The sequence below is a fragment of the Mastigoproctus giganteus genome, chromosome 10 (assembly GCF_048544385.1).
Source record: "Mastigoproctus giganteus isolate SK-2022 chromosome 10, ASM4854438v1, whole genome shotgun sequence".
NCBI classification, from domain to species: domain Eukaryota; kingdom Metazoa; phylum Arthropoda; class Arachnida; order Uropygi; family Thelyphonidae; genus Mastigoproctus; species Mastigoproctus giganteus.
The window spans coordinates 114,304,618-114,314,709 of NC_143584.1; the positions used below are offsets into that span (position 1 = coordinate 114,304,618).

Below are 10,092 nucleotides of genomic sequence, written 5' to 3' on the forward strand. Positions count from 1 at the left end.
TTAAAGGAGACTATTGTTACTTATTCTCAGTGGATACCGCCACCCACACGCACCGTTTCAGGGCTATTTGGCCCTTCTTTGTGTACTAACATGATGCATTTGCACTAATTGTACATAGTCTAACTTTCTCGCAGCCTGGGGAATAAGCCCTAATGCATTATACACGCAAGTGTTTAAAATCATTTAACTGGAGCGATTGTAACAAAAATTGAATACGGAAAACTGTTAGTTTCATGTTTAGTTTATTTCCTAGTAGCATTAAGTTATTTCATAGAAAATAAACTTCTGATTTGATTTTTCATGAGAAGTATTGCATTCCATCAAAAAACTTGAAGTGTTTCCGTATTCTGGTGTTTTCCTCCAGCAAACAGACTGGAAGTCACATGCAATTACAGAAAATTGTCTTGTAGCCTTAATTGTTTAAGACATACACCTAACCTAATTCTCGTTTTAGGTGAGAGGATCTTTTGCAATAGTATTGTGCTAAACTATAAAGTAGGGATTGTCTTTTGACCCCATTTAATTTTAATCCAGTTAAAGCAATACAGAAACTTGAAGAGATTGATTGCGATATCTCTTGGTGTTGAACTTTGCAAAGCAATGAGATACGTTTCTGATAATGCGGAATGAGTTATAAAAGTTTCAAAGTACTTGATTCCAAGCCGAGATTCATAAGATGTTTACAGATATATATTAATCGAGTTCATGTTGCAATAAATCTTGCAACTTAATTTTCGCGAAATGAGCACTCATGACTGAAGTGCGCAGGGCATGAAATTGAGTTTCGTTTTAATTATTGTTGTAGCTGAAATTAACTACTGGATAGTCATTTAGTACAATCCAAAGAAGTCTTCAAAAACTAGAAACAAACAAGGGTAAAGTTCAAAGGAGATTAGAACATAAAGTCAAAATAAGATAACAGCTACTTAAGCTCGAGTGGTTCAAGTTGCAGAAGTGTATATACACCCTCAAAATATGTACTAACTTGTTAATCATTCCACTTCATACAGAGTATTACATGAGTACATCCCTCGGAAAGTGACGCAATTACTGCTACACTGAAAGCAGTAAGTGAATTTGCTACTTTGGACAAACAAGTATGACAATTGTCTAATCAATCCCACTGAAGCTGTGATTACTTGTCGAAACTATAGTCATGATCCAAAACATTATGGCCACCTAACCTAATAACGTGTTGGACTGCCTTTTGTAGAGAATCGCTTGCATCTGGCATGGCAATAAGAGACCAAGGAAGGTGTCCTCAAGTATTCTGGACAGAAGGAAGTCAGTTCAAACAGTGAGTCACTGGAGTGGAATGGCAAACTGCCTCCCAGAAACGTTAGATGGAAGTGGTGTCAGGAGAATTTGGCAGCAAGGGGATGCCATCTGGATATATGGTCACCATGAAGATAACTTGGTAAGACCGAAATAATGCCAATATATGTATTTAACTGTTGAAAAGTGGCACCCAGACATCCATCTCCACCAATTTAGCATGTAGGTATAACAGCATGTTCTCATAAATGGCCTTTTAGAGTAAGTGTGTGTAATGTGTTGTAAAGTGAAACAGGCTACTCTGCCACCAGGTAATAGTCCATTGAGCAAATACCACTTGGTGCCCATTCCTGGCACTAGGAGTCTCAAGTATCCCAGACAGAAGTCAGATCAGCAACAGAGTCACTGGAGTGGAATGGCAAACGGCAAGAATACTCTTGACTAACGAGTGCAACAATCCTGCCTCATGGTCATTCACGAAGCCTGCAAAAAAAAAAAAAGTTGCTCCCCATCAGTATGCCTATCCATCCAGAGAAGAAAAGAGTACAGATGTTTACTTAATAGTAACCACAGGTATTCCCTCTTTATTAAAGGTCAACCTGCAAAACCGTTGAAATTCAACAATTCCTTTCATTAGAGAGCCAAATTCAGAACCCCTGATAAAATAAGTCTAATCTAAATTCCTCATACAAGATATCCCATGTTTTCAATCTTCCACAAACACAGTAAAGATCCTCCAATAAACCAAGTCGATGCAACTTAATTTAAGGAACAATGCCCAGTAATCAAATATGATCAATCCATACTTGAATAAAACTAGTAGCACAATTTATCAAAATTAAGTGACACCAGGTATAAAATAATTTACACCTACTCGTAACTACTGGATATTGACACCACTCTGAACTACCTTCTGTCACTATACCCATCCAGGTGAAGACATTGCAACTGTACTCCCAGTAATATAAGCTGCCCTCAATCTACTCCCAGATGGAACCTTGAATGGGCTGGATGCAAACTGCCGACCCCTTCTGGTACATCATTACACTAGATTGGACATCCTCCAGGAATATCAAAAAGCTGGACTTCATCTTCACAACTGGGCTTCGCACCCTCAACCAGCTGTCATTATCAACCTTCAGCACACTTCACGAAAGTACCATTGACATCACAATGGCCACCCCAAACATTGCTAATAAACTTACAGGTGGGACCATCCATGAGGCTGACAACTTCAGACCATAGGGCAATCATGCTCTCCCTTGCTTGCACTGTGGAACGCACACCACTCAATGATATTGTCTACCACAACACCAAGGCCAACTGTCGCACCTTTCAAGTTGAACTAACAGCCTCCAAGAGGATGTCCCACTTCCCCATCACCTTACATGTATGAGTCACCACCAATGCCATCACACGTGTCTGCGACGTTGCGATTCCAAGACGGCTTTTAACCATGCTGTACCATGGAACACCAACCTAAGGGATCTCAGAACGAGAGCCCACCAGGGCCGCAAGGCCTTAACAACGTGCACGCCTACCTACTCCAGAAATAGAAGCTGCCAGATGTACCATGCACTTAGAAATAGCTATACACAAGAAATCCACTGGTGTAAGAAAGCCACCTGGCAGGCGTTAGGGTGGAATTGAACTTGGACAACATGTAGCATGCGACATTGACGCATGCTACAGTCTTTCAATCGAAGGAAGACGAAGCGGCAAGCATCTTTGCGGCATGCTGATTGTTGTTGCCGGGGCGCATGCGTCACCTCTCGACAAGTTTTCACTTGTCGCACAATGTCGTCGTTATCCAACAGTCGGCGGATCGGTGCGGCTTGTATCATGCGACATGGAGTGGAATTTTTTTTATTGAAGATTATCATAATTCACCGGAGTTATGAAATAATAAAATTGATTATAAAGACAGAGTAAATAATAAGCTGAAGCAGTTAGCGAGTAAATACGATTGTAGTGTGACTGATGTGAAAAAGAAAATAAAGAATTTGCGTTCAGCTTTCCATCGTGGGCGAAAAAAACTACAATCAAAGAAGAGTGGTTCATTTTTTCAGTTCAGTTTTTCTACGATTCAAAGCTGTTACCAAATATGCAGCCGCCGCGACTGTTTGTAAAGACATGATGCACCAAACTGAAGTTGCCTCCATGGAGTCGTTGAGACGCATGCTTCAAAGCATAGACGACATAGCGCATGCGACACGTGGAGTCAAATTCCGCATGCGACATTGTGGCACACAGTCGCACACCTAGAAACAGGCACCACTAGGAAACATGTAGCATGCCTCTTGTCGTTCAGTGTTGCCTCAGTGGAATTGTGCCTTTAGTTGCCTCCTCCAGAAACAATTCCTGGGGTGTTGGGTTCAGGATAATTACGAACAAACTCGCCAGGGAAGAAATTCTAACCACCACAGAAAAGCCAGATGGACCTAAACATACTCTTGGGATGAATCGCTCTATAATATCTTTGATTCACTATTCCCATTCAGATGGCACCAACTAGGGTAACAACGAACCATAGATTTGCACATAACCTGCACATAACCTGGTACTTATCGTTCAGTCCAACAACCAGAGCTTCATTAGAAGAGAAAGCCAACCACGGACTGACTAAATTGCAGAACTGAGCCTCTGTCTATTGCCTCACCATTTACATCGAAAAAAAATCTATTCTGCTCAATGGGAAGCAGACAGCTACAAACAACCTGTTATGAAAATCAGCAACACATCCATCTGCCTTTATGAAGAGGTGAGATACCTGGATACCAAGCTCACCTTCCACCCCCACCTGAAGTATCTAGCCACCAATACAGAAATTTTCTGCAATGATTAGGTGCATTAGCAGGGTTGGCTGGGGCCTGAAACACCTCTAATTTAGAAAGCTATCGTTGTGCCCATTGTCTGCTATGCTTTGATTTGGTGCACCAAAGCATCACTAGAATGCAACAAGCAGAAACTAGACTCAATCCAGCGATTCATGCCCCTCTCAGTAACCAAGGCGTGCCATACAATTACAATCCCTGCCTTTCGTGTTTTTACAGGATATCTACCACTCCACTCTGAAGTCATTCGACGCGGGATGTTCCAGCGCTTGAAAAAGGTATCCTACCACTATCATGAAACTTCGTTTAGACCTAGCGAATAGCCAACAGCAGGAAAGGAAACGAATCACTCTGCTAAACGAATGGCAAACTGATTGGAGCTCTACTGAGAAGGGTTCCCTCACCAAGAAGTTCCTCCCATCAGTCAGACATATCTGCCCCAGACCTCCTCAGTGGTACTCACCTGGACTGCAGACTACTTTTCTCCCGACTAGGCATGAGCCCTTCAAACATAAGATCAGTACTATGGGCATTGAACAAGATCCTCTATGCCACTGAGGAGATGGACTATGAGAACACAATGTATTCCTACCGCACGTACGAAGATCACACAGAAATACAAGGTAGCCCTTGTCATCAAGAACATATCTTGCTTCTGGATGAAAATGCTTATTCTGCTTTTTCCAATTCGACCCGGCAGAAGCATAGAATCAACATCAGCATAGACAGGAACACCAAGTAATAGTGACCTCACCTTTGACCACGGAAAAAATTCCTACCAACTAACAGTGCTGTGGGAAGTCCCACACTAGGAAATCGCCCAAGCTAACCCCAACATGGGTAGGATAATTCCTAACACTCCACAGAATGCAGGATCAAAACCATCTGATAAGCTGCCACAACGCCTTCAGAGTAGGAATACTGAAGGCACTTGCTGAGCGCAGGATTCTCAGAGAATTGCATCGCTGCTGGATTACAGAGCATGCCAATGATGCTCACACACGGACACCTGCGACTTTCCAACCCTCTCCCTTTACTTATTATTTGGTGGGCTCTACTCTATGGCCCACCTGTTTATCCTCTCATTCTGACCCTCTATTCTGTGCACTTTTCTAACAAGTTCTTTACTTGGTCACCATCCAGAAAACTCTGGATGGAGACCAGCCAGGGTGTGATAGGGCGCCTGGCTCACCTCCCAGTGGTGGTGGGAAACATAGGGTACCATTAGGGGCCCTGCAGCAAAGCAGCCAGGGACAACAGAGCAAAACAATACTATAAACCAGACAATATTTTCCTGGCTTTTGCAGTAGTTCTGCATTCCATCAGAGTACATACGGCCTAGATTACAAACCACTGGTGGTGCCTAACCCTAAATTCTATGCCAATGGATCGGTGATATCACTCCTAGATCGTGGGATGCTTCTACTTGTGGAGACGTCCACGTTTCAGCTCATGAATATGCCTGACTGGCAAATCATGTTTTCATTATCGACTAAGGTCACGTGATCTGTCGAATGGCCCTTGACGTTACTTAAAGTCTTTAGGCTGAACACACACAAGTTCAAGACAAGACACCCTTAATCCTGAATGATTATAGTGCACGTTATAGGTCAACACACACAGACAAATCGGCATAGCGCCATAAACTACAATATCACCGCTCAAGACTACGGCGGTTTAGTTTGCGCAATTTGCATTTACTATTCAAGCAGGGGTTGGCAACCTTTGAGCGAAGAGCCCTTATTGATCTAATTAAAAAAAAATCCGAAGAACCGCACTTCAGCTCAAGCTGGAGTTTTAAGAAATGGAATAGTGGAAAGGTGTTTTATAAAAAAAACATTTTAAAATATTAAATTGCACTTTACATTTCCTTGACTCTACAAGCACTCATGTCCTTGATTTTTAAAATCTTCCGACTCCATTTCAAATTATGCTTCATGTGGGCTAAAAGTTAGACCTGCAGTTACATGCTCAAAGAACCGCATGCGGTTCGCCAGCCTCGGGTTGCCGACCCCTGTACTATTGTATCAGATGAAACTACTCCATTCTGAAAATTTTCGTTTCTGAAAATAAATTCTGTTTATACTCCGGGACGACCAAATGATCAGAGGAGTTCACAACAGACAGAATACAAGAAACAGTACCGTATTCGGCAGTCACGGGCTTGAACCCCGGTCACTCAAGGCACGTGTACATATGCACCTGCGAGCCTGACCACAAACTCATGGTAGTCCAACTTCCTGGATGTTTTAAGTCTATTCATCATTGTAAAATTCGATAAAATGAACAATTTGGAATTAACATAATTCAATATTTAAAAATTAAATACTGGCTAAGCTTGAAGTTCATCCCAATCTTGTCTGAAGCTTTGGAAAGTAGGACAGAAAAAGAATGTCACCAAAAGTCCTCGTCAATTTTAGGTATGTGATGAAATTGTCCATTTTAATTGTTAGTCATCTTAATTCGCAACGTGATAAGAGTTGATATCATTCGTTAGTTCTTTATGTCAGCTTAAATTAGAACAATGATCGAAATTTTACGAAACTGTCCTTAATGAACTTCTTTAATAATCAAAAGTATGCATGACATTAGCGATACGAACCGAACGGCATTTCAATGCATTCTGCTCCATCCCAAGACCTGAACTGGAAGGTTCAAAGAATTAACTTTGTCATCCATCCTGAACTTGAAAAATAGTTTCAAAAAATAAATTATCCCAAGTTTAAATTCTATTTAAATTTATTGGTGGATAGGATGCAATAAGATCAAGTAATGACTAAATATTTCCAGTGTTAAAAGTTGATTCACTCACAAGATACTGAAATTCTGTAAAAGCAGATCCTCGACTTTGTGCAGCATGAGACAAAATGAATATTGCTTCCTAATATTATTTATATTTAAACATAAAAGGCTCAGGGCCCTTTTGCGAAAGAGGCCAAAAAAAGTAATTTTATTTTGGGTTACTCGAACAAATAGCTCATTCAAATCCCCATCTTTTATGTCTAAGTTGGGAGTGGTCTCAGCTGCAGTACGAAAAACTCGATTTTCCGCCGGAAAGCTTGGCTAGGCTCACCCGAGAGTAACTAGGCCACAGAATGAAAATCTGTATTAGGTCTCCGGCATTTCCCAAATGACAACGGAGTACGGTAATTTTTAACCACTGCCATCCGCAAGAACTTTAGTTGCCTCATCCAACCCAGTGACAATTTGTTCCTCATAGCTATGAGGAACTGCAGTAGCCAAATTAGCTTCTTTTATTTGGGAACCACCAGATTAGTGGTTCCCAAACTGTATAACATGGCACTTTGGTGTACCGCGAAGTTGGAAAAAACATTGGATTCAAATGATAATTACCCTAAAGGTGTGCCGCGAATGTAGTTTAACTGAAGCTGTGACGAAATTTTGGAATCTACTGCACTGCCGACCTGAGAAGGAAAACGGGCCCAGTTGGAATTTGGGGGGGGGGGGGGGATTAAAGCCAATTCACAAAATTATTTATAGTTCGGAAAGAGAATACTTAAGTGTGAACTCGAGCACACTATTTTGACGCATTCCGCACAATAAAAAAACCATAGCTCAATGTTAAACTCCTACCAACTGAACATCAACAGAAATTGTTCCTTAAGACTACAGTATTTCAAGGTTCCTTAAAACTATCATCACTTATGATACTTTAAAGCTTTCTGAGAGACGTGTCTATAGAACAAGAACCAAATGGGAAGACTTACTTATAAAAGCAGTTTAAAATGCCACTTCGAAGAGTGGTGGAAAAAAGACGAAAGCATGTGACAGTAGAAATACATTTACCCTCGAATATTCAGGCAATCCCGAAAACGGGGAGATCAGGGAATTGTAAACACGTTTAAGAAATATGGCAATTGTTATTCAGTGCAGTACAGCGTTTGTTCGAAATGAAATAATTATAAAAAACAATGAGGCAAGCTGTTTTAAAATGGAATATTTTAAACTAATCAAGTACCAAATTAAATATAGCGGTACAAACTAAGTCTTAACAGAAATATTTAAAAAATAAAAAGGTGCCGAGGTTTTTGATGTTACGTTAAATCTCCTTCCCTCCCTCACCGCATCAACTTTTATTAGAACCAGAAACAATTCGCTATTATCAATATAGAAAACTTTAAACTTCGGATGATCCTACCTTAAGGGGAGAGGTAGTAATGCCTGTAGCAATGGCAAGATTCAAGTTAATGGAAACTGAAGTCCATCCATTAGTATGCCATACTAATGGAGGGACATAACTAATGCATATAAATAATGGAAACTAAAGTTAAAAAAAAAAAAAAAAAAAAAAGTAAAGAATTAAGCAAATCAAACAAGGTCACCATAGCCGAATGGCACTTAAGTACGAGTTTTGAGAAGGGGTGGTTCAAGACAGCATGACTGACAAATACAATTCCATTTCTTGTATTCTATCTTGCGCACTGCTCTGACCATGCAGTCCGGAGGTATAAAACAGAATACACTTATTTAATGATTTTCCCCAACAGTATACACACAGGATTGGAAAGAAATGCTTTGATGCGTTACAAATCAAATTTAAGGTTTTCATTTTCATACACATCACAAATTCAAAGATTACCATGGCTTTATAAACACTTCCTACAATGTTAATGCAACGTAATTATATCGTATAATTCTAAGGAATAGGAATTTTCACAATACAGAACACACATTAATAAAATTATATATTTTTATTAACAGGTATGTACGTGAGATTGTCAATGTTTTAAGAACCCCAATCAGTATTCTAATGACTATTCCTATCCACTATTATTCTCGAATGCTATACAATTTCTATCTATATTTCAAAAGATTACTTACTGGAACAGCTTCAACAACAAATGCCAAACTCCAACAGTAACCAGCCCCCAACACAAAAGCCAAATAAATACTGATAACTCAGTTGATAAAGGTAAGTATAGGTCAACAGAAAACCTGATACAGTAAACGGAAAAAGTTTTCTGTTTACCACAGTAAAAACGGAACAACCACAGTATATATCATTATTGTAGCTGCAGGGCCGCCGCAAGTGGGTAGGCGAGGTACGCATCGCTTACGGGCGGCAATTCAGGTGGGCGCCAAAATATTTTGACATATACAAGTCGAACCTCTGTTTAACGAACTTCTTTATAGAGAAACTTGATATTTGCGATTTTTTTTAATTCCCGCGGGTAATTACATTTATAATAGTTTCAGCAGAACGAAGAAAATTTCCATATAACAGACGGATTATGACAGGTGTTTCTCGTGTTATGGAGTAGCTTCCCGCCACACCTCACCCATTTCAGATCAAAAGTCAAGAAGCTCTCTGGTTCCATTATTCGTATCTCCAGAAATGACCGAGGCGTTTCCAAAAGGACGCTTCGTCTTTACTATAAAGCAGTCTTCGTGCCGATCGTCACATATGCTGCCGGTGCCAGGTTTCACCGAGTTGGCTTGGTCAAGATAAGAGACGGATTAAGTTCCATCCAACGTACAATGCTACTGGCTACCATTAGAGTTTGCAGAACAGTATCTACAGCAGCCATCCAGGTCATAGCTGGAACTCTTCCTCTGGATCTGTATGCTGCGTATAGAGAACTAGTATTTAGAATTAAAAACAATATCCCCACTAAGTTCCTTGACACCGACCCAAAAGCTGAGAAAGCCAGATGCTACAACTAGTCAGTGAACCTCTGGCAGACCCGCTGGGATACATCCCAGGTTGGGGTGGTTACTAGAAGATTCCTTCCTGGTGTCACCTTTACGTCCTCTAATTCTGTCCAATCCTGACTTTCCCTCACCATGGAGACTTCCTTCCTGGTTACAGGACATGGTTCTCTTAATTTTTTTTTTTTTTTTTTTTTTTTATAGTAGTTGTTGGCGCATCGGCTTCTGTGGCCATAATGCACCTCCCAAGGTTTTTGCAGTACCCACCCGGCTAGCCCGGTCGGCGGTCCTCTTAATGAAAAACTGCACCAAC

The 10,092-nt window shown here is 40.6% G+C and overlaps 1 protein-coding gene across 2 annotated transcripts in view; it reads right to left on the reverse strand.

The window, feature by feature from the left end:
• LOC150079232 (uncharacterized) overlaps positions 1–9,003 on the reverse strand; it is a 62,717-nt gene extending 53,714 nt beyond the window's left edge. For both annotated transcript variants that reach the window (XM_090382335.1, XM_090382336.1), the window contains exon 1: positions 8,952–9,003. The gene's annotated coding sequence lies outside the window, so the exon portion shown is untranslated. The remainder of the gene's footprint in view (positions 1–8,951) is intronic.
• Between the last annotated feature and the right edge of the window lie 1,089 nt (positions 9,004–10,092).